The sequence below is a fragment of the Manacus candei genome, unplaced genomic scaffold, assembly GCF_025592945.1.
Source record: "Manacus candei isolate 608988 ecotype Guabito, Panama unplaced genomic scaffold, ASM2559294v1 h1tg000142l, whole genome shotgun sequence".
In the NCBI taxonomy this organism is placed as follows: Eukaryota; Metazoa; Chordata; class Aves; order Passeriformes; family Pipridae; genus Manacus; species Manacus candei.
The window spans coordinates 1,434,467-1,459,176 of NW_026138190.1; the positions used below are offsets into that span (position 1 = coordinate 1,434,467).

The 24,710-nt window shown below is 53.0% G+C and overlaps 2 protein-coding genes and 1 pseudogene across 3 annotated transcripts in view; all 3 read left to right on the forward strand.

Moving 5' to 3' along the window:
• LOC127462836 (zinc finger protein OZF-like) overlaps window positions 1-10,942 on the forward strand; it is a 201,213-nt pseudogene extending 190,271 nt beyond the window's left edge.
• LOC127462843 (olfactory receptor 14J1-like) overlaps window positions 1-17,561 on the forward strand; it is a 107,441-nt gene extending 89,880 nt beyond the window's left edge. The window contains exon 2 of the mRNA XM_051771772.1: window positions 17,483-17,561. The gene's annotated coding sequence lies outside the window, so the exon portion shown is untranslated. The remainder of the gene's footprint in view (window positions 1-17,482) is intronic.
• Window positions 1-24,710, forward strand: part of LOC127462841 (zinc finger protein 239-like) — a 300,460-nt gene that overhangs the window by 190,805 nt on the left and 84,945 nt on the right. The window contains exons 2-3 of one of the 2 annotated variants that reach the window (XM_051771768.1): window positions 6,571-7,052; window positions 7,182-7,256. The gene's annotated coding sequence lies outside the window, so the exon portion shown is untranslated. Of the gene's footprint in view, window positions 1-4,285; window positions 4,331-6,570; window positions 7,053-7,181; window positions 7,257-24,710 lie in introns of those variants that run through there. The other variant, XM_051771769.1, reaches the window with a different exon arrangement.

Consider the following 24,710-nt stretch of genomic DNA (forward strand, 5'->3'; position numbering starts at 1 on the left):
CCCGAGGTGTGAGGAGCAGGTGGAAAAGGCTTTGTGCCTGCCCAGAACTGAGGGGGGTTTCAGAATTGCCCTGATGATTTTAATGTAAGACAGAACCATCAAGCAGAAGGGGAGGATTACAAAACCCAGGGTGATGGTGTGCAGCCCCACTTGGTTCCAGAACGTGTCTGCACAGGCCAGGTCCAGCAGCGGGGGGACGTCCCAGAAGAAGTGAGGAAGGTCACGGGATGCACAGAAGGGCAAAGGGAACAGCTGGTAGGTCTGTCCTACCTGCACTGGTGCCACAGCCCCCCCAGGAGCCCAGCAGCAGCCTGGTGCAGAGCCCCTGCTCATGGCCAGGGCACAGGGCAGGGGGGGCACACGGCCATGGAGCACTCGTAGGCCATGGCAGCCAGGAGAAGGCTTTGGGTGCTGCCCAGCAGAACCAGGAAATACAGCTGGGCAGCACAGCCAGGGAAGGAGATCCTGCCATCTGCCCTCAGGAGACACAGCAGCATTTTTGGCAGTAATGGAGGTGTAGCAGACCTGCAGGAAGGACAAGTTCCTCAGGAAGAAGCACGTGGGGCTGTGCAGGCTGGAGTCCAGCACAGTGAGGAGGCAACCAGGCTGTTCCCTGCCAGCACCACCAGGTAGATGAGCAGGAACACCGGGAAGCACAGGCCCTGTGGCTGCAGTGTCTGCCCCTTGCAGAACAGTCTGGCTTCCATTCCTTCTCCAGATCTTGAAGAGATGCATTTAATGTAAGAACACTGAGAAGAAAGAGGGTGAAAAAGGAGGAAAGTGATGAAAATGGGGAATCAAGGCAAGGCAAGGCAAGGCAAGGAGAGGCAATCCAAACAAAGCAAGGCAAGGCACGGCTCAGTTCTTAGACCTTGGTGAGAGAGATTAATCCCAGCTCTCCTCACATGTGGGAGCTCATCCCCTGGCACTCTGTCAGCACACAGAGATCTGGGAGACTGTCCAAGATCTGAATCATTCACCTTTGCATGGTGAGGGGTGAATCCCACTGGAAGTAAACCAGGCTTCTCTCTTCCAGGGAATCCAGTGGCTCTGATGCATCCGTGGGGCATTTTAGCAGGACAGGGAAGCAATGGTTTATGCAAAAATATCCAGGGTTCCTAACTGTGCTAAAAGACAGGTTCATGCAAGCAGTGCCAGTGTGTCCTGCAGTTTTCAGTCATCCAGAGAAGAAAGTGGTTCAAAGAGGGTGATCTCCCCACAGTACCTGATTTTCCTGAACAGGTCAGGTTTTTATAACTTCTGAAAGAGTCACTGATAATTCAACATTCCCGACCTTGCTGCTCTGTCCCTGGGATTCCTGAGCCCTTCCAACACCCATTGAGAAGTCTTCTTAAACTCGGAGGTGTCACTGATGACAACAGCAGGTCAGAAAACATCAAGTATCCAATTAGCCAAGGGACAAGCACAGGGCATTTTTTCAAGAGAAAAAACTGAATTCACACAAACATGTCATGTTTTCCCACAGTATTTGTGCCATTTTCCCATGAGTTTTATCTGTCTCATAGAGGTGTCATTCAAAATTTCCAAGATCCAATTAAAGTTTGCATGAGAGAAAAGTCACTATGACTGTTTTCTAATCTACCAACTTCATAACATAAATATACAGAAAAATTAAATATTCTTATTTAAACCCCAAACAAATCATTGAGATACCCACAGTTATTTTAATTTAATGCTTTAACTCAAAGCAACCATTCCCATGCAGATTCTCCACATACCAGCAATCCCTGCTTGTTCCCAAATGTTGTCAAAGATGCAGCCTCCTCTTTCTAACTCTCAGGTGTCTTTGTGCTCCAAAGATCTCGGGTGGAGCCCAGGGCAGGCCAGTTTTGCTGCCAGGAACCTGCCAGAGCCCTTCTTAGATGGTGCCAATCTCACAGGCAGCGTTTCCCAAAGCTGGAGGAAGCCTGAAAAGGAAGGAAACTTCCCCAAAGCCAAGCCAGGCTTTTCTCAGCACCTGAGCTGCTGCCCAGAGCCTTTGCCTCCCTGCACCCACGGCCTCCAAGGATCTGCTGGAGAGTCCCTGGGGAGGCTTTGTCAGGAATGGCCCTTGGGGGGCTCCTTAAGGCTTCAAGGGACTGCAGGATTTTCAGAGCAATTTGGGTTTTTCTTTTCATTTTGCATTTCTGAGAGGTTTGTGCAACCACGGCCTCCAATTCTCTGCTGTAACGAGTCCCGTGAGAGCCTCAGGCAGTGACAACCCTCAGGGGGGCTCGTTAATGCTTCAAGGCACTCAGGGTTTATTGAGGTACTTTTTTTGGCACTGAGCCTCTGAGAGGTTTGTTCAGTCACGGCCTCCAATGACCTGCTCTAATTAGTCCCCTGAGAGACTCTGTCACTTGGGACACCCAGTGGGGCTCGTTAATGCTTCAGGGACTGCAGGGTTTTCACAGGACTTTGTGTTCTGCTTTCCACACTCAGTGTCTGAGAGGTTTGTGCAATCCTCTGCAATTACCTGCTCTAATGAGTCCCTTGAGAGGCTTTGTCAGTTGTGACACTCTGTGGGGCTCATTAATTCTTTGAAGTAGTTCAGTTTTTAAGGGCACTTTGGCTTTTGCTTTTGACACAAAGTCTGTGACAGATTTGTGCAATCATGGCCTGCAGTGATCTCCTTCAAGGAGTCCTTGAGGAGCCTGGATTGGGAATGGCCCTCAGTGGGACCCATGAATGCTTTGAGATACTTTGAGTTTCTCTTCTGACTTGGACTCATGGAAAGGTTTGTGCAATCTCCTCTCAGAGGAGAACCTCACCTGAGGTTCACGGACTCGGCACCAAGTGCACCATGGGGACCACGGGGGTCCTTAAAATCAATCAAGTGCTAAGAAACCACAGCTCTGCCTTGATTTTCCTCTAGTCTAGTGCAGTTATTTAGGAAGTTTTCTTAAAATGCAGAAATACTTCAAAGAGGTTCTAATAAACATGCATTCTAATTTTCAAGGGTGTAGTTTATTACTTTTCTCCTTTGAGAAGAGTTGGTTGCATCATTCTCTGATTGATATGGATCCAGGGTCTCTCCTAAGGAGGTTTGGACTGGTTGGAGCTTTCCCTTGAGGTCTGACACAGTGTGGACAACCTTGCTCCACATTTCCCAACCCCATCCTGTCTCTGCTCAGTCTCCTGGGTCCTGCTTTGCTCACAGAACTGGCTGCACACAGCAAAGAGGGGTTTTTCTTCCTTTTTTGCCACAATCTGAAACTTATAAGGTTCACCTTTGTAACAGACACTGCTCAGCTGTGAGCCAAGTCCCCGCTGCCAGCAATGAGGTTCAGCTCCCCCAAGGCAAAACCGTGCCAGAAATGTTTTAGACACCCAGGAAGGGAAATAATAAACAGGAATAAAGAGTTGGTACTGGGGGGACACTTGGGGATCCTGGGGGGCACTTATGGGGCAGTTTTGGGGGGGACATTTAGGGGACACTTGGGCATCCAGGGGGGCGCTTCGAGGTCGGGGGCCGCGCTGGGGCTGGATGTCTGAAGAATGGACACACAGCCCTGGAACCGCTGGATCTCCTGGATCATTGAAGTGCCTCTAACAGAAGGTGCAGGGCCTGCCTGCCCCTCCTGAGCACCAGCTCCATCTCCTGCTCCTGCCCAGCAGCTTCCCAGAAATCCAGGGCTGGGTGTGGATTGAATGCTCTGGCAAGGGGCAGGATAAAGTTGCTTGGCTTCCACCCTTAGTGTCTCAGTGTTTGTGATCTTGGGAATCCTCACGAGCCTAAAACAATGGCAGATTATCTGTTCTCATAAGATGTGTACCTGGAGATTTTTTTTGATCTGTGTTTAAGTCTTCCTTGAAAATACAACTGATAGAGAACAATGGAAAAAAAAAAGGAAAAAGGGGGAAAAGAAAGAAAAAAAGTAAATACAAAGACAAAAAAGAAGAAAAAGGAGAAAAAGGAGAAAAAAAGAGAAAAAAAAGACAGAAAAAAGAGGGAAAAATGAGACAAATAATTTAAAAAAAAAAAGAAAAAAGAAAAAAGGGGAAAAAAGTGAAAGAAAAATGGGGAAAAAAGAAAGCAGAAAAAAAAGAAAGAAAAAAGAAAGAAGAGGAAAAAAAGAAAAGACAGAAAAAGAAGAAAACCGAAAAACGTATTATCCTCACTCCGCTCACGTGCAAATGGCCGCTGTGACCCGCCGCAAGGACTACAACTCCCGTGGTGCCCCGCGCGGGGCGCAGGCGCGGGGGTGGCCGTGCGGGGGCGTGGCCGCGCGCTGATTGGCTGCGGCGGTGTTCTCTAAAGGCGGTGCGCGCGCAGAGCGCCGTGTTGACTTCCGGGAATCGGTGATGGCGGCGGGGCCCGCATTGTGCTGTAAGAGCTGGCGGGGGGTGCGGGAGAGCGGGGTCTGGGGGTCCCCTCGGGGGCTGCGGGGAGCGCGGCTGTGGGTGGAAAGGCTGGAGGGCTCGGGAGGGTTTAGCGCGGGGGGTTCGGGGGTTCCCGAGGGTCAGAGCGCGGGGCCTTGGAACCCTCTCGGGGGCCGCGGGGCCCGGGGGCCTCCCAAGAACCCGGATGTTCGATTCGATTCCGAGAAAGTCCCTCGGGAAAAAAAAAAATCAAAACCACCCAACAAAAAAAGAACCCTAAAAAGGGGAAAAGTGAGAAAAAGGTGAAGGAAAAACTGCAGGGGCCAGGATGATTTTATTGCTTTGCTTCAGTTTTTCCTTGGTCTCCTCCTTCTCAGATTCTCTGCTCCCTTCCTTTACAGAAAGCTGTTCTGCTGTTGTGTGGTTTTGGGGTCCCTGGGGGGTCCCTGAGGAGGTTTTGCGGGGTCTCTGAAGGGGTTTAGTGTCCTGAGGGGACTTAAGGTGTGGGGGCGTTGATGGTCCCTGAATGGGTTTGGGAATCCCTGAGGGAGTTTTGGAGTCTCCGAGGGAACTGGGAGGTCCGGGGGGGGCCTTTGGGGGGGTCTTTGAAGCAGTTTTGTGGGTTTCTAGTGGGATTTCGGGAGTCCCAGACGGTTTTGAGGGTCCCTGAGGGGGTTTTTGGGGTCCCTGAAAAGGCCTGGGGATTCCAGGTGGGTTTTGCAGGTCACTGAGAGGGTTTAGGGGGTCCTGGGGGGGGATGAGGTCTCTGAGGGGATTTGAGGTGGTTTTGAGGAGGTTTCGATGGGTCCAGAGGTGGATTTCTGAGGGGATTTCAGGGGTTCTGAGGGGATTTTATGGGGTCTCTGTGTCGGCGGACTGACCCCAGGGAAAGGGGATCCCAATGCCTGTCCTGAACCCCAGAGACCCCCAAAACTCAGCACACAGAGACCCCACAGGGGGGCCCGGGGGGCCCCTAAAGCCCAGCAGTGGGGTTCATGGGGTCCCCCAGCCCCCAGGGGAGGGGTCCTGGGGTTGCTCCCCAAAGTGTGGGGGGGAGATGTAGCAGATCCGGGAAAGGGGATCCCAATGCCCCCAGTATATCCCAGTGACCCTCAGTATGGCCCAGTAACCCCCTCAGTGACCACCCAGTGTGTCCCAGTGACCTCCCACTGCCCCCCAGTATGGCCCAGTGATCCTCTAGTGTGCACCCAGTAACCAGCCAGTGTCCCCCTGTGTGTCTTGGTAATCCCCCAGTAACTCCTCAGTTCCTCCCAGTGCCCTCCCAGTGTCCCTCAGTAACCCCCAGTCCCTCCCAGTGCCCCCTGGCTCCCCCCAGTGTGTCCCAGTATCCCCCAGTAATCCCCCAGTGCCCCCCAAATCCCCCCAACTGTCCCCAGTGTGTCCCCAGATGCCCTTGGCCTTTCTGTGAGTGGGGGGGGGGGGGGTGTTTTTGGTCAGAGGGTCCAGGGGGGGCTCCTGGGGTGAGATGGAGGGTTGGGGACATCGGGGATGGGGTTTGGGGACAGTGGGGAGGGGTTTGTGGACAGTGGAATTGGGGGTGTCAAGGAGGGAACTGGGGACACTGAAAGGGTCTTGGGGACACGAGGGGGGTCTCAGGACTCACCTGCTCTTGGTGCAGGCCCTCCTCTCCCCCTCTAGGCCTCATTAACCCCCCCTAAATGTCTCTCAACCCCCCCTTTTTTCCTTTAATCCCCTTCCCCTCAGATACTTTTGACCCCCCAATGCCCCCAAGACCCTTTTAACTCCCCCAAATTCACCCAAAGCCTCCCAAAACCCCCCAAATCACCATCCAAACTCCTCAGATGCCCCCAAATCTCCCCCAGCCCCCCCTCAAATCCCTTCCAAGCCCCCCCAAAGAGGGATCACCCGGCACCCTGGGACAGGAACACAGTGGGCTGTACTGGGGGCACTGGGCTGTACTGGGAGGGCACTGGGGGGGGGGGCTCAGGTGTCCCAGGACAACGTGGCCCAGCTCCAGGAGAGATCTGGGGAGCAGTGAGGAGGTACTGGTCTGTCCTGGTCTGTACCCCAAACCTCCCCAGCTCCCCCAGGACCCTCCCACACCCCAAAGCCCCCCAGGCCCCCCCAGGCCCCTGACTTGGTCCTGCTGCCCCTTGAGCATCTGCAGCTGCTGCAGAACCAGGCATTTCATCAGCAAATGTGCAGGTGACACCAAGCTGGGGGTGTGTTGATGTGCTGGAAGGCAGGAGGGCTCTGGAGCACAAGTGTGTGAGGAGAGGCTGAGGGAGCTGGGGGTGTTGAGGCTGGAGAAGAGGAGGCTCAGGGGAGACCTCCTGACTCTCTGCAAGTCCCTGCCAGGAGGGTGTAGCCAGGTGGGGATGGGGCTGTTCTGCCAGGAAGCAGCAGTAGGACAAGAGGGCTGGGTCTGGAGCTGTGCCAGGGGAGGTTTAGGTTGGATATTGGGAAGGAATTTTTTGCTGAGAGAGTAATCAGGCCTTGGAATGGGCTGGGCAGGGAGGGGGTGGAGTCCCCGTCCCTGGAGGTGTTGAAGGTGAGAGTGGATGTGGCCTCAGTGCCATGGTCTGGGAAGCACAGCGGGGTTGGATCCAGGGTTGGACTTGATGATCTCAGAGGTCTTTTCCAGCCTAGCTGATTCTGTGATTCTCTGATTCCCATTCCTATGGCAGCACATGCTTGAGGCTCCATCCCCAGGGTGAGAGAGATGTCTGTCCATATCTATCTGCAAGGTTAGTCTGTAAATGTGTGGTGTTAGAAAAGCAGGCTGAGTTCTGGGCTGGTTGTAGAAGGAGAAAGAAGCCCAGAGGCCAGTGCAAGGAGGCAGCCCTCAGCTTGCCCATGATGTCCCCTCCCTGCAGGTTCCTGTCCTTGAGCCCAGGCCCTGAGGTGAGGCTGAGAAGTGGCGCGGAGGTGAGCCCAGAGCTGTCCCTGAGGTGAGGCTGAGAATAAGTGCAAGGCAGAGGTGCTGCTGAGGAAGGAGAGCCCCGTGGTGGGGAAGGCACAAAGCTGTGTGTGCCCATCCCCGAGCAGGTGCTGTGTCCATCCCCTGTGTGCCAGGTGAGCTGGGGCTTTGCTGCAGAGCTGCGGGCGCTGATTTGAGCGGCTGCAAGTGCTGAGATGGTGGGCACCCAGGAACACCAACTGTGCCTGGCCACGGAGCCTGCAAGGAGGAGCAGAGACAGCCCTGGCAGTGTGGGGGGCCAGGTTGTCCCTGTGCCTTCCCCTGCAGGCCCTGGCTGTCCCTGCTGGCCCCTGTCCATCCCCATCAGGTCCCTGCCCGTCCCCCCGGGCTGAGCTCCCCCCAGGAAGTGCCCTGGAGCTGAAGCTGCTCCATCCCCCCCTGCAGCCGCTGCCCCAGGCAAGGGAGCAGCAAAGGCAGGGCCAGGAGCAGAGGCAGCAGCAGGGGAGCCCTGGGGGGCCCGGGAAGCTCTTGTGTGGGGCAGGAAAGAGGCGCTGGGCACGAGGCCGGGGCTGTGCTGAGCAGGCCCAGCCCTCACATCCCCCCAGCCAACGCCGGCTGCCCGGGGGGCTTGGGAGGGACCCCCAGCCCGTGTGCCCCACACTGAGCTGGCAGAGAGAGAGCCAAGGGACAGGGATGTGGGCAGGGCCCCGGGGGAGGGACAGGCAGGGCCATTGCAGGGCCACGGTGAGGGCACAGCCTGTGGCAGCAGAGCTGCCCAGGGCCGGGGGCAGCCGGGGGTGTCCCCCCACCTGTGGGTCTGTTTGGGTGCCTTGGGCACAGCCGGCCCTTGTGCAGGGCTGTGCCCTTGGGGGCTCTTGGGGGTGGGTGGGAGGTGTTTTTTGAGGGTGCTGGGGTGGGTTGGGGGCAGAGCCCTGGCGGTGGGTGGGGGGATGTGGGTCCCCCCCACAGTGGGGGTTGGTGTTGCTGGGTCAGGCCCCAACGGCTCCATTGTCAGCCCAGTGCTGGTGGGGGGGACACAGCGGGTTTGGGACCCCCCTGGGAGTGCCCGGGAGCTGCCGAGAGAGGGAGGAGCCCCGGGACCCCCGGGAACCTGAAACAGGCAGTGCGGAGAAGGGGAAGCCCTGACAGTGGGGACCCCTGGGATCTCTGGCATAACAAAGCGGAGAACCTGGAGAGGGGAAATGTCTGGGAACGTGGCACCCCGAAGGTGAGAGTCAGAGGAGAAGAGACCCTTGGGACCCCCAACACTCCCAGCATTTTTAAGTTGGACCCCCAGCATCCCAGACAGGAGAGACCCCTTGAGCCCCAAAGAGGAGAGACCAGAGAGGGGGAACTTCTAGGAGACAGTTTTGGGCCAAGTCTTCATATTTTGGAGTATTTTCTGGCTGAACCTTAACTTTTTGCAGTTTGAGGGGGGGGGTTCATCTCGCTGTTTCTGAGGGGTTTTTTGGTTGAATCTCTGAGGTTTGGGTTTTTCTGGGCTGAATCTTGGTGTTTTGGAGGTTTTTATGGTCACAGGATGCCCGGTGAGTTCTAGAGATGGACTTGGGCAGGAGAAACCCCCAAGCCAATGTGCTCAGCCCTTGTTTTCCCCCCATCAGGATTTGTCCTTCCCAAAGCTTGACCAGATGAAGGAGGCTGCGAGGAAGAGGAAGATGCCTTGGGCCCCCCAGGCAGGTGAGGAGGAAGTCAGTGTCCCTTTGGGCGGGTGTTGTGCTGGCTCTGTCAGCCGAGCATGGCCCCGGCTGCAGGACAACCCCGCTGCCGCTGCCGTCCTGCCGGGGCCGGAGTTGGGGGGATGTCCTTGGCCTTCCCTGTGGGCCGGAGGCAAATCCCCTGCCTGTCCTTCTTGCTTCCTGCCCCAGGCCCCGAGCTGAGGACGGAGAGCCCAGAGGACAAATCCCCCCGGCAGAGCCTGGTGGGAGAGGCCGTTTTGAAGGGCTCCCCGGCGCAGGAAGGCAGCCGGGAGGAAAAGGGCCGGAGATCCCCCCGCAGGAGGGGCTCCAAAGCCAACCCAGGGTGCTCTGAGGAGGAAAGAGCCAGCCTGTGCCGGGAAGGTGGCCGGAGCTTGAGGGGGAGCTCTGAGCTGGTGGTCCCTGAGCAGCCTCCCAGCAGGGAGAAGCCCTTCAGATGCTTGGAATGTGGGAAGAGCTTCAGGAAGATATCTCACCTCATCACCCACCAGCACATCCACACTGGGGAACGGCCCTACACATGTAGGAAATGTGGGAAGAGCTTCAGGTACAACTCCAACCTGATCCGACACCAGCACATCCACACTGGGAAACGGCCCTACAAGTGTGGAGAATGTGGGAAGAGCTTCAGTTACAACTCCAGCCTGATCCAACACCAGCACATCCACACTGGGGAACGGCCCTACACATGTAGGGAATGTGGGAAAAGCTTCAAGTACAGCTCCAACCTGATCCAACATCAGCACATCCACACTGGGGAACGGCCCTACACATGTGGGAAATGTGGGAAGAGCTTCAGCTTACTCTCTGACCTGATCCGACACCAGCACATCCACACTGGGGAACGGCCCTACACGTGTGGGGAATGTGGCAAGAGCTTCAGGTACAACTCCAACCTGATCCAACACCAGCACATCCACACTGGGGAACGGCCCTACCAGTGTGGGGAATGTGGGAAAAGCTTCAGGGTCAGCTCCCACCTGATCAAACACTGGCACATCCACAGTGGAGAACGGCCCTACATGTGTAGGGAGTGTGGGAAGAGCTTCAGACAGAGCTCCACCCTTCGCACCCACCGGCGCATCCACAGTGGAAAACGGCCCTACAAGTGCTTGGAATGTGGGAAGACGTTTCAGACCAGCTCCAGTCTCCTCCTGCACCAGCGGACGCACACGGATGAGAGGCCCTTCCGCTGCACCGACTGTGGGAAGGGCTTCAAGCAGAACTCCAACCTCATCACCCACCGGCACATCCACACCGGGGAGAGACCCTACAAGTGTGGGGAATGTGGGAAGAGCTTCTCCAGGAACTCTGCCTTGACCTCACACCAACGGACCCACCAGTAAGGGCCCCCTACGAGTGCCCCGGCTGCAGGAAGAGCTTCGGCTGCTGCTTCCACCCCAAATGTACCCCCTGATGGGGAGGCAACCCCTGGAGTCCAGTGACTGTCAGTCCATCCCTTTTGACCAGAAAGGGCCAGTCCCCTTTCCCAGGGGCAGCTTCTTCCAACAGAACCCTTCCTGAGGGTGTGTGGAGATTCCTGCCTTGGCTGGGGACCCCCCAAGGTCATAGCTGGAGGTTGAGAGCAGAGATCTCCCCACGAGTGTTGGTCTGGGGGAGTTCCATCCATCTCTAATTGAGAATTCTTGCTTTTGTGCCAGCTTGAGTAGAATTGCTTCAACAATTGCTTTAGTGTAGAGCACTGTCCTATCTTATCCTGTACTCCTGGTAGTTTTAGTGTTTGCATTGTGCAGTAAATAATTGTGATGAAGATCTTTTGTCTGATCATTTGTTTAAGGAGACATGTCCCAAGGTACAGGGGACGTACCGGGGCAGGGATGCCCAAGGGAGCATGCGCCTAAATAGGCAACCCCATCTGTTCTAAGGTCACGTGGGTTTAAGGGATAAAAAGAAACGCCGAGTTTGAAATAAAGCTCTTTGAGTTCTACCTCTTGAAGAGCGGGCTGCATTTCTTTATCATATAAAGACCGCCAGCGTAACCTGTGGTGCATCAAACTTGGACTGAGAACCTACATTAGGTGAGTTTAGCTTACCCTGAATCAGGAAAAATATTGGTAAACCCTGTTTATCGTATCAATTCTCTGTATACGGGGTTTTTTCACCAAAAAAAAACTTAGATGTCTGTAGAATTGTTGTCTCAGCAGTGCCTGAGAAACGAAAGTTAATATAGTGAGCTCAAAAATATTAGGGAAAAGTGCACAGGAAGGAAGAAGAAAAAAGAAAAGAAGGAGAAATGGATCGGCGGGTGGTGAAGAGCACAGCAGGGGACCACGCAGGCAGCAGCGGGCAGCAAAACAGCGAAGCTGAGTGAGTTATCAACACTACAGCCCCCACCCCCCCGAGGGAGCTCGGAGCTGTTGTGTTTATCTTGCCAGCCGCCGCCGGGAGCTCCGCAGCTAAAAAGCGACGGACACCCCGTGCAGAGGCAGCTAAAGCCACCCTGTGCCGCCCCCTCAGATGCCCTGGGGACCCCAGGACCCTGCGTGCCAACCCCCTGCCCCTCCCCAAATGCGTGCCGCAGTTTGCCAGCGCAGGGAACTGGCCAAGCCACGCACGTGCCACCGGCCACCCCCCTGCCCCGCCGCCACAGGGACCCCACGCCGGACGCGCCAGGACTGCTGCCGAATGGAGCGCCGCCTAAACATCCACACCGGAGGTCGCCCACCACCTCTACAAGCCCCACACCCACGCTTACAAGCCGCATGAGACCCGCTGAAGCCGCACCGCGACCCCGCCGGCACTTGAAACCCCCACAACGCCCAGTGGACTGGGGAAGCCCCACAGCCACCCCGTGCCGACCCACACATGCCTATAGCCACCGTGTGAAGCCTCCACGCCGAGGAGAAACCCACCAGGAGCAGCGCAGACCGTGGGGGAACATGAGCTGTTTGTCGCTGCTTCCCCGCCGCTTCCTACCGCCGCCGCGGGAGCCGCTCCCGGACCCTGCGCCGCGTTGAGGGACCCCTCGCTGCCACCCCCATGCCTCCAGAGCGGCGACCAGGACCTGGAGAGCACCAAAAGAAAAAAAAACTGGAGAAGCAGTCGACCGAGAAACCAAACCTAAAAGCAGCCAAACAAAGAATCTCCGCCCACGTGTATCTACAGCACCGATACTAAGGTAAACATGGGAGGCTTTGTCTTCATGGAAACCTCACAAGACATTGAAACATTAACTCTACTGCTAAAATCTTACCACATTCAAACTACAAAGACAGAGTTACCAGAATTAGTAAGATTTATTAGGTCTGTACACCCCACACTTCCACTAACAGAAGTGTTACATATAAACACATGGAAAACACTGGGACACATTCTGAACCAAAGGACACAGACAGGCGATCGCCAAGCCTATGACACAGTTCCAGCTTACACACTGATAATGTCTGCTCTCCACAAGGCACACAAGCAAACGAAACAGTTATCCCATACCCACCCCCCACCCCCCATCCACACTGCTAGCACAGCACAACCCCCAGGCCTAGTAACAGAAACGCTCGAGGTGTACTGTGGGGAGGGGAAGGAGCTGTTCCTGAGTTAAGTTACGGGTCAGTAGCCAAAAGCCACGGAAAGACAGGTCACCAGGAGGGAACGGACCCTTATATGCGAGATCCCCGCCCATGGGATCAGCACAGGGGACCCCGTTGCAGGGATGAGGGGGGTAACCCAGCCTATCTACCACCCCACGCTGCGGATGACCAGCGACCACGTGTCTAGGACTGGGCACAGCCATCTTGCCCGCCAAACGGACCGGAAGCCGATCCGTCTCTTCCAGCCCCAACACCGCCCCGCCCATGGGCATGAGGGGGAGGGAGGCCCCTGGGTTTGCTGGGGCCACAGGGGGGGAGGTAAAGGGGGATGAGGAGGAGGGACCAGGGATGGTTCCAGCGGGAGGAAGCGAGGAGGCAAACAGGGGAAGGTCAGTTAACAAGTGGGAGCAATGTCGGGATGAGGCAAGTCGAGTGAGAGGCTTGAAGGATATTCAGGCATGTTCAATCGATTTCAGCCAACGTCAGCCCCCTCAATTCCAGCCTCTGCCATATGGGGTTACAGAGAATTTGAGGCAACTGGTAAGAGATGCTGGCATGTCCTTAACCAGTACTTTCAAGTATTTGGAGACATTGAGTTCCATCTATTTTTTCACCCCACATGACTGGAAGAATCTAATGAAATTAGTTCTTAACAACACACCCAATATACAGTCTGGTTAGCTGACTATAGGGAGAATTGTGCTAAGTATGCAACCAACACCCAAGCAGGCATAAGAACATACCAGTTAACCGGGGAGGGGAATTACAGCGCAAAAAATGCCCAATCAACCTATCCCCGGGAGGTGTACAAAGTAACAGCCAAACAGGCGCTGAAAGCCATGAGAAAGCTTCGCACTACAGACCAAGATAGCAACCTGTCCTCCACAAAAGTGTTACAAGGCTGTACTGAACCAAATTCACGATGCTTAGATCGGCTGCAATCTGCTTTAAACAAGCAAGTTGAGTACAATAAAGCCAGAGAGATGCTGTATAAGCAATTGGCTTTTGAAAAGGCAAACACAGGCTGTGAAAGAGCTTTGCAGGCCCTTCCTGAAACGTAGACCTGCAGCATTGCTGAGCTGGTTTGACTCTACCAAAGAGTTGGCTCTGTGGAGCACCCTTTAACTCCAGCCCTAAGCGCCCGGGTAGGAGTGCAAGAAGAGGCCAGACATAGAGCGAGTTGTGTTAGATGTGGTGACACTGACCACTTTCAAAGGGATTGCCCTGGGAGACCCTTAGCAGCAACATCCCACAAGTACCTAAACAGCAGGGAATGGGCTGAGTCATACCAAGGGTGCCGTGGGCAGGGCAGGGGCCATGCCATAAGCATCTCACTGCTTGCTGCCGTGCTACTCGCCATCCTCCTCTTTGCCACCCACTGTTGCGAGCAAGAGAGGAAGCAGCTTGAGGCAAGCCCCAATGTGCCAACAAACAGCCCCGAGAAGACCCCTGTATACTGCACCCCCAAGAAAGGTGGGAGGGGGAGAATACTGCAAAATTTAAAAGCAGTAAACACAGTCATAGAGCTTACGGAAGCACTGCAGCCTGGACTTGCCTCACCTGCTGTGCTTCCAGCAAAGTGGCCACCACTAATCATTGACTTAAAAAACTGCCTTTTTATCATCTTCCTCTACCCTGAGGATGTGCCAAGGTTTGCTTTTTCCATCCCGGCCTTGAACAATGCACAGCCCATACAAAGCTATTTCTGGGTTGTCCTTCCTGAGAGGATGCAAAATAGCCCGACGAGAAATCAAACAGCCATCATACGCCATTATGTAGATGACATACTAATAATCACAGCCACAGGAAATGAATTGCCATTTGTTATTACTGCTCTAATCAAAGCTGTCCAAGATGCAGGGTTACAGGTTGCTCCAGAGAAAATCCAGTGATCGCAACCCTGGACTTACCTTGGATGGGAAATCACACAGCAGGAATTTTCTCCACGGCCACTGCAGCTCGAGGTAAAAAACACTTTAACTTTACACGAGTTGCAAAAACTCCTGGGAGCCATCAACTGGTTCAGACCTACTTTAGGCATAACCACAGAGGAGCTACACCCTCTGTTTGTGCTGCTAAGGGGGGACTCCAGCCTAACATCTGACAGGTCTCTGACAGCAGAGGCCAAGCAGGTGTTAGACATTCGTGCCAAGGCAACAGAGAGCAGACAAGGCAAAAGGAGAAATCCTGAACTGCAAATCTGCCTGGCCCTTGTTCCCAGCAGGTACCAGCCATTTGCAGTTTTGTTTCAGTGGGATCAGACTGAAAAAAGACCCACTGCAAATTCTAGAGTGGCTGTTTCTGCCCCGCACATCACCTAAAGCTGTGTGAACTGCTAATGAAATGTTTGCCAAGCTTGTCATTAAAGGCAGAGGACAATTACAAGAACTGGATGGGAGAGGTCCTGCCATCATCTTCACCCCAGCTGCAAAGGAGAACTTGGATTGGATGTTGGCTGAGGACGCAGGATTCCAGGCTGCCTTGGCAGGCTTTGACGGTGACATCTCCAGTCATCTCCCTAAACACAGATTGTGGGCGGAAATTGGTAGTTTACCTTTAAAAGCCACAAACAGATGCAAACATGAACCAGTGAAAGGCCTCAGGGCCTTCACAGATGCATCTGGGAAGAACACAAAAAGCTGCAGTGACTTGGGTAAAACCCTGACACAGGACAATGGGAGCGAGAGGTACAGACCATGAACCAAAGCTCTGCGCAGGTTCTGGAACTGGCTGCCATTCCATTGCCTTGGGGAAGTTTTCTGAACAACCTATTAATATGTAATTGATTCCTGTTATACTGCAAAGTTCGTGTCCCGTCTCAAGAGTTCGTTTCTTCGAGATGTCTCCAACCCTCACCTGTTGTTTGAAATGCGTTCTGTTTGGTTTCTTGTGAATCATAGAAGGTTTGATTTCTATATAATGCACACAAGGTCACCCACTGACATGCCAGGGCCAATAGCTGACGGGAACCGAGAGGCTGACAAAGCAGCAATGTTTAACACCATACCTAGAGTCTTAGAACAAGCGAAATTGTCTCACTCATTTTTCCATCAGAACGCACGTTCTCTGAAGAGACAATTCCAGATAACACTCAATCAGGCTCGAGACATCATCATGTCATGCCCAGACTGTCAGAAAATCACACCCATGCCATCTCAGGAAAGCGTTAACCCCAGAGGGTTAATGGCAAATGAGATTTGGCGAACAGATATCACACACATCTCCGAATTTGGCACGTTAAAATATGTACATGTATCCATAGATACACATTCACGATACATAACTGCCACAGCACACACAGGAGTGGCAGTCTGAAAAATAAAAACTAGACACAATTCCAGTATGGGGGAACTGGAATAGTTTATTCAACACGAGAACACTGTTTTAAAGGCATCTGGGGCTGGACATGTTAATGAAGGGGACAATCTATGTTAATTGGGGAGTTACACAAGTTTTTGCTGCAATTTCCAAATAGTTAATTTTTCTTCTAGTAGGATTACATGGGGGATAGAGGGATTACAGGGGTTTAGACATGGTTTTAACAATCATCTCAAAAAGTCCTTTCTTAATTCTTCTTGGAGCCAGGTTTATATCTTCGGTTTGCACATCAACAGGTCTCTGGACAAGGGTCCAAACTTCTTGAATCACGAGATGTTTGTCAGCTGAGCTCTCTTTTGCTGAAAGCTGGGTTTGGGCTCCCACACACAGGAGAAAAAGCCAAGGATGTAATGACACTGGCTCAGTTGTTTTGCTACCCTTGGTACCCCAAAACAGATAAAGACTGATAATGGACCAGCTTTCATCTCAGAAAAGGTAAGAAATTTCCTGTCAGAATGGGGAATTTCACATGTCACAGGAATCCCAAACTCACCAACAGGACAGGCAGTCGTGGAAAGGGCACATCGCACACTGAAAGACATGTTGTCTAAACAAAAAAAGGGGGAATCAGTCTATAGCCCGCAAGAACGTCTGTGGAAAGCCACGTATGTTATCAATTTTTTAAATTGTGACAGTGCTGAAAGAAGCAGGTACGAAAAGCAGCACAAGTCTCAGGATCTCGCCTCCCCCAAACCACTAGTCATGGTAAAGGACTTGATTTCAGGGCAGTGGATGGGACTGTTGGATCTCGTCACTTGGGGACGAGGCTACGCCTGTGTGGCTACAGGAAAAGAGCTTAAATGGATTCCTTCCAGGTGTGTGACCCTACCTAGGTACACAACCACAGCAGCAAGAACCAGAGTAACGCAGAAGTTATACAAGAGTTATGTTTGTTTCAGGTTTACATTCAGAGACAACCAGTGTGGCAAAAAGCAGTCTGTATAAAATCTATGAATGTGTGTGTGATGAATGAGAGCGTGAATGAATAAGAAAGTTGTTTGACTGGACAAGTATATTGAAAACAAAACACCTCACAAAATAACACTACCTCTGCCACATGGTCACTTTCGGAGAATTTAGTTTTGCTAAGCTTAGCCTGTTTCTTAAAGTTGAATTTCCCAGTTATTTAAAACCCTCAGATTAATAAAGGTTATAAGTTTGCACAGTTGAGCTAGGACCCCTAAGTTAATAAAGTTATTTCTCCAAGTTGCACTACGCTTTAGGAATATAAGAAAGTCTTATAAAGTTTACCATAGATGTATAAGAGGCCAAAGCAAGCGATGTGCTGGGTCATTGCAAGCTTTGGTAGTTTACAATGTACTGTTCTGATTGTTTGCATTATTGTTGTTGCAATGTTTTCGTGACCTTCTTAAATAGTAAAGAAGGGGGTAATGTAGGGGGAGTATCCCAGGGGCAGAGAAATCAGGGGACATGAGCAGGGACAGACAAGCCTATTGGTTAAGAAGGTCACATGGGTTTAGGGCATATAAGGAAGCGCCGAATTCAAATAAAGCCTCTTTGTTCTCCATCTGAGAAGAGCGTGCATCATTCTTTATCATATAAAGATCCCCCATGCTATACATATATAAATGTAAATATATTTTACATATATTAAGACCATTTCCAATTCAATGTTTGCCTTTCTAGCCTGGCCCAGAGGCTGTACAAATTGGGAATTGTACTCACTGTCTGCTTAAATACCAAATAAAGAACTCTGCATTGACTTGTTAGCCTGACATGTTTCCTCTCTGACTTCTCTGCAGCTGCAGGGTCGGTGCCTCTGTGCAGAGCTGGGCCAGAAAAGAGTCCCAGCAGAGCAGCACTGCCAGGGAGCAGCAGCCCTTCTCCTCCATGGCCTGCTCTCCCTTCCCTTCCACACTGTCCTGCAGAGCCCTGTGTTGTTGGAGGCCTCAGTGCTCTGGCAGTCGGTGCCAGTCCTGCTGCAGGACTGTCCAGGGACTGCAGGCAGGGACAGCCACGGGCACTGCTGGCACAGAGCTGACCTCTGCAGCAGCACTGCCATCCTGCAGGGGCATCTCCTCAGGCCAGGGCCTCAAAGCTTCCATCTGCTTTCCACTTTGCTCTCCAGGATGTGCCCAACACAACGCCCTGCAGAGGAAAACAGCAGTGACCAGCACAAGGGGGGGAGTGCTCAGGGTGGGGGCACCCAGCAGTGCCCTGGCACAGCCAGCGCCGCTCCCAGCACTGGCCTCTCACCCCAGGCCATTGGGCTTGTTCTTCCCTCCAAGGAGGGACATAAATGACCAGCTCAGGAGTCCATGTTTGCACTGATGGACAAGACATGCCCCTGTGTCACGGCTTGGGGCTGGGGGGGGAAGGCTCAGACAAAGTTGATGCAGAAGCCGTCTTGTTGAGCTACGAGGGGCAGAAAGGACCCCCTTGCTTTCTAAAGTCCTTCTCTGAGAGGAGCCTGGCTGTGGCTGGATCCAATCTCAGGCTCAGAGTTTTGGTTAGATTGAAGGAATTATAGAGGTGTGATTCAATCATTTTCTCCTGCAGGTTTTAGTGATGGTAAATCAGAAATACTTCTAGAAAATGAATTATTTATTATGACAATCAAACAGAAAATTGATCAGACAAGTGAACAGATGAAAGACCTTAAAGAGAATTATTTCCTGCACAGTACAAAAGCCAAAACCTCCTAGTAGTATAGTGTAAGATAGGACAGTGGAGTCTATCAAAGTCATTCTATTAAAGGAATTGGATCAAAGCCAGCAAAAAGAAACAATCCTGAAGCAGAGATTGAGGTAACTCACCCCACAACGACAGGGGGTAGTTCTCTCTCTTTCACTTAACCCCTGGGCAGTGACCATGAAGAGCTGTCCCTGTTTCATGGCAGAAGCTCCACACACTTCAAGGGAGTCTGGGGAAGAATCTGCCACAGGAAAGTTGGACGGGGCTTTTATAGTTATCAAGGGTTTGACTGCTGGACATATTTGCGGGCCAGGGAGCAGCTTCTCTGTCAAGCAGGATGTGTGTTTGAAGTTTCATGAAGCATTTTGAGTTTAGCATAATTCAACATTAAAAACAGCACCTTGACACCAGCAGTAACTCAACACAGAGAGCTTAATTTTTTTTGTATTCGTTGACCATTTCTTAGATATTTTCAGAGCAGAACATCCTGCCAGAAACGGCCTCTTGATTCCATGAGGTTGCAAAAACTCTCAGGGTTCTTTTGGTTCCATGAGGCCTCTCAGTGTCACAACGGATCCTTGGTTCCATGAAGTTCTGGAGCATCACAATGGCTCTGAAGATTTCCTGGGTTTCCACTGTGTCCCGGGATTCCTTTGGTTCCTTCAGGCCCCGCAGTGTCACAATGGCTCTTTGATTCCACGATGTTCCAAAACATGTTCCACGATGTTCCAGGGTTCCCTTGGCTCCAAGAGGCTCCCCAGTGTCCCACCGGCCCCTGGATTCCAGCAGGCCCTGCAGTGTCCCAGTGGCCACTCGGTTCCAGGAGCTCCTGTTGTGGCTGAGCTCAATTTCCCCATCCCCTGCTGTGCTCAGCTGCCGTGAGAACTGCAGAGAAGCGAGCTGAGAACACGGCGGGCCCTGGTCCTCTTTGGTGCCCGGGGCTGCCCCGAGAGGGAGTCCCCGGCCCTGCCCCCGGAGCCGCCGCGCCGTCCCCTGAGCGCCGCTGAGGCGGCAGCGCTGGAGCGGGGCCGTGTCTGCCCGGAGCCGCCGCTGCCACGAGGCTGCCGCCGCTGCCGCTTTTGGCCTGCGCTGCCCCGCAGCCGCCCGGGACCGGCTTCCCAACACTGCCGGCGCCTGCGAGCGGAGCCGGCGCTCCTGCAGCGCCTCGGAGTCGCTGCTCCGCCGCCACAGCGGCTGCCGCCGGCGTCTGTGCCCGGAGCCGCCGCTCCCACGGGGCTGCCGCACTCACCGCCGGGGTTGCCGCTCGCGCAGCCGCCGCTCTGCCCCGGCTGCACCGGGACCCGGCACCGCCTCGGGCCTGCGCTGCCGCCTCAGCGGCCACAGGGACACAGCCATGGGGGACCTTTGCTCTGACACTCATGGGCCTGGCTTTGTTCTGCTTGGCCCTGGGCTTTGGGAAAGTTGCTGTTCATTTTCATGCTCCACCGGAACACCTCCTGAATTCCAAAGGTTTCCTAATCCAGGGGAGGGGTTTCTGTGGCATCGGAGGTGCCGCCCCTCGGGACACATTGTCAATAAACCATCCAGCTGACTGGGTTGGGTTGGCCTGTGATCAGTCAGTGCTTTGGGGAATGCTCTATTCTAGTTGAATGTTGCCCTTTAAACTTTTACCAAGCTCCCTTATTTTCTGAAGTTTACTTGAAAAAATGTGTTATTTCACCACCTGAGAGGTGTGCAGTGTCCTCTCCGTTATGGTCTCTTTCAAAGGATTAAAAGAACTGAAGGCCTTTTTCAAATATGTGAAGGGCAGAAATTTTTGGTGCCTTTTATATTTTTCAAAGTAAAAACCCTTGCATGAGCTTGTAGCTCAAACCTGGGTCTTATAGTCCAGACTGAACCAGGAGTGTGGGGAAGTGTCCCTGGACTGGACCAGGTGCTCCTGGATGATACAGGTGGGAACAACCAGAGTGGAACAGTTGGGGAACACAGGATAATCAGTCATCCCATGAAAGCCTTGGAACATTCCCTCCCTGAATTGTAACCGAAATGGAACAGTTTGGATACAAATCCCAAATCTTTTGGAAACTCCAGTCATTCCTGACCCCAGGATGGCAATTCAGCAGATAACTAAAGCCAGTCCCCTTGGGAGCCCACACCCAGCGGGGCTGAGGGAGGCCCTGGCAGCTCCCCAGCCCCTCCCTCTCAGTGGGACACCTCTGGCAGCCTCTCCCAGCTCGGGAACCCTCCAGGTTGCAACACTCCAAAGAGCGGCGCTGATGCCCAGGACAATTCTGATCCCCCTCCACAAACACTCCTCCAGCTGGGACCCTTGTCTGGTGGCAAACACAAAGGGATTTGGGGGAGTGTTTCCCTGACAACAGGAGAATTTGGGAGAGGGACCTTTCCCCATCCAGCTATTGATGTGTGCACACATCTCTGCCTGGGTGTGGGTGTGAATTGACTGTGGTGGGAATGTTGTTGTTGTGAATCTCTAATTCAGTCACTGTTAAAATTGTAGCAAATGCTATTGAACCACTTGATAACTGTTCAATTGATCAATGATTAAGTGCTACTAATGTCTTTTGTCCCCCTGTCTTTGCATCCAAATCCTTTGTGCCCTGACCCTCTTGCATCCCAAGGCATTGTCTAAATAATTCCCTTTCATCAAAAACATATATTTTTTGTGACATCCACTTTAAAATCTTCCTCCTTACCTAAACTACAAAACAACTCTAATTAGCTGTAGAAGACTTTAAGACTTGAAGACAATCAAAGGATAGGGAAATAATTTGTTTTTCAGTATTTTAAAATAATTTGTTTTTCAGTATTTTAATGGGTCCCACAGTGTGTTTGGATTGCATCAGCTGTCAGTCCAAGATGGGCCATGTCAGAACTGGTGAGGTTGGGGGGTGAGGAGCAAGGTTGATCATCCAGGGTCAGTGTGGATCTCCTGAGGAGACAGTCAGCATCAAGATCACTTGGAGAACACCTCTATCACCTATTCTCTGAACTAGAAAGTATCCATAATTGAATTAAAAAAAAAGAAAAGTACAAACTTGGAAGACTTGTTTTGAAATTGCCTTGAAGACAATTAAAGGAAGACAAAGAGATCCTGAGGGATTTCTGCATTTTAATGAGCCCCAGGGTGTGTTTGCAGCCCAGCCCATGATCCTGAGGTACTGAGAGAAGATTGAAGCAGCTGCTGAAGAAGTCAGAAGCCAAACTGCAAGTGCCTTGAAGCATTGCTGGGCCCCACTGAGGGCAGGCACTGCCAAAGCCTCCCCAGGGACTCCTTGGAGCAGCTCCTTGGAGGCCAGGAGTGCAGGCAGACAAAGGCTCTGGGCAGGCCCCTGCAATGCTGAGCAAAGCCTGCCTTGGTTTTGTGGAGCACAAAGGCCAAGGGCTGAGCCCCAGGCCCTGGCCCAGCAGATCCTGTCCCTCCCGGCTGGCTCAGGGCTGTTTGGGGGGCACTGGGATGGGAGGGGGAGGAACAACAAAGGCCCAAAACTGGGCAACCCCTGCCAGGCTGCTGAGGGAGGGGCGAGGCAGAACCCAAGTGCAGAACCTGCCAGGAAAGTTGCTTGTGGTGGCCTGAGTGGCAGAGGCAGCTGCCAGAGGCAAGGGGACAAAGGCCTGGGTGCCTTTGGGCCTTGCAGCCCTGCCAGAGCCCTTGGCCATCTCTCCTGCAGGCTGTCCTGCCCTGGCCCTGCTGCTGCTCTGGCCTTGCAGGCTGCACACACCCCTCCTGCTTTCCCACCCCCTCCCAGCAGCATTTCTAGACCCTCCCTGATGGCTCTGCACCAGCTCTGGCTCTTGCCATGTGCACTTGGCCTTCTTACCTTGGATCCTGAGCCCCTGTGCCACAGGACATCCCTGCCAGAGCCCAGGCCCTTCTCCTGGGGGTCACTGCAGAGCTGAGCAGATCCAGGTCACCTCCCATTCCTCTGCCAACCCCCTGGGCCTGCTCTGGGCCCTCCAGGTCCTTGTCCTGCTCCCAAGGGCTGTGGGGGTGCTGAATGGTCAGGGCTTGGGGTTTAGAGCTCAGGGTGGGGATTAGGCAGAACTTTGGGAGGTTTGTTGTTCTGCTGGCAGTGTCTGGTTCATGATTAGGGGAAGAGCTTTTTGGGCTGAGTCAGGATTAAGGTTTGGCTTTTCATACTGGTAATACAGGTTTGAGAATGGGGTGGGCATTAGTGGACAAATAAGAGTCTGGATTTCTGGGTTTGGGTTTTGCCTTTGAAGTCCGGTTGAGGTTGGGATTAGAGCAGTGGATTCCTTTAAATGGGTGGGGCAGCACTTTTAGATTGGGGCTTCAGGTTAGAAACAGTGGAAAAGCCCATCAGGAGTGTTTGCACAGTCAGTGTTTCAGCACCCTCAGCATTACCTAAAGCTGTTTTTAACTCATCAAAATCTTTCTCCTCTGTTGGCCAAGCCCCTCTTTCCTTCCCCAAATATCCAATCCTTTTTGTCCCAGTTCCTCCTAATCTCCCCCAAACTTCCATCTGGGTGGGCTCAGCTTTGAGATGACACTTTGCAACCCCATGGAATCAAGGGGCCATTGAGGCACTGCAGGGCCTCATGGAAACCAAGGAACACAGGGACACTGTGAAATCTTATGGAACCAGGGGACCATTTAACATTTGGGGCCTCATGGAACAAAAGGAACCCTGAAACCTTTTGGCACCTCATGGAACCAGGGGGCCATTGTGTCACTGTGGAGCCTCATGGAAACAAAGAAACCCTGGGACACAGTGGAACCTCATAAAATCAAGGGGCCACTGTGGCACTACAGGACCTTTTTGGAGCCAAATGGACCTTGGGCCAGTGGGGAACCCTATGGAATCAAGGGGCCATTGTGACACTGGGGAAACTCAGGGAAAAATGGAACCTATGGACAGTGTGCAACTTAATGGAATCAAGGGGTCATTGTGACACTGAGGACACCTCATGGACTGAAGGGACCACCGTGACACTACAGGGCATTCTGGAGCCAAAGGAACCTGGGGACACTGTGCAGCCCCATGGAATCAAGGGGTCATTTTGACACTGCAGGGCCTCATGGAAACAAAACAAAATCCAGGCTTGTCCAGGTCCTGAGGGTGATTCAGAAGGGAGGCAGCAGTGATTTCTCCCTACAGACCCACCACTCCAGTGGTCTCTCCCTGCAGTCCATGGGTGTCCTGAGCATTTTCCCCAGTGCCTCCCTGCCCTGAAGGTTTGTGGCCATCAGGCTGGAGCTGAGGGGGTTGGGCAGGTGCCTGAGGAGGGGGTAGAACAAGGGCTGTGTCCAACTGTGCCAGGAGGGCTGTGCTGGGCAAGGATGAGGAGGCTGCAGAAAACAGTGGCACTGGGGAGGGGAGAGGAGCAGCTGGAGAGACCTTGTGCCTGCCCACGCTGGGCAGGAGCTGCCCCAGGATGGCAGCTCTGAAGCACTCCCAGGATGTCCCTGGGAACAGGAGGGGAAGACTGGATCTGAAAATGGAACCTGGAAAGCAGAGAGCAGGAGTGTCATGGTGACACTGCAGGAGAGTTCCAGCCCTGGAGCAAGGTGACAGAAGAAGTGACCCAGTCCATGCAGTGGCCTCAGAAGATCCCAGAGCATCCTGGAGATGCTGGAAGGGAGTCCAGCTCTGCTTCACAAGTTCCCAGGGCCTGTCCCTGCCTGTGCTCCAAGGGCTTCCACCCCCCAGGACTGTGCTCAGAGAGCACTCAGGCCTTACCCCGAGAAAAAGGCTCAGGAGGACAGTGTGGAAGTGGTAAGAGAGCAGCTCTGCAAAGACCAAGCCCTGCTGCTCCCTGGCAGTGCTGCTGGGCTGGGATTATTGTCCCCTTCCCGTTTGCAAATACACCCTGTCCTGCAGTGTGCTGTCCTTTAGGAACATCTGAGAAGAAGGGTCTTGGACAAAGAAGGCACTGCAGGTCCTTTATTTTGTTTAAATCCTCAGAGAGAACAATACATCTTTTTTACAGCTCTGGGTAAAATTCAGTGGGTAGACACTAAATTAGAAGGTAAATTCAAAATAATATTTCATTGTAGAGAAAATTATTGCAAGAAGAACCCGATGACCTCCACGAAAACCTGAGCAGGAAGGCTGGGCCATTAAGGAGTCCCCTTCTGAATGCTACACACCAGAAAACAGGCACTTTATTGCTCTTGAAAAGCATCCAGTCATCATTTTCCTCAGGGCATCCTTGAGCTCCTGGTTCCTGAGGCTGTAGATGAAGGGG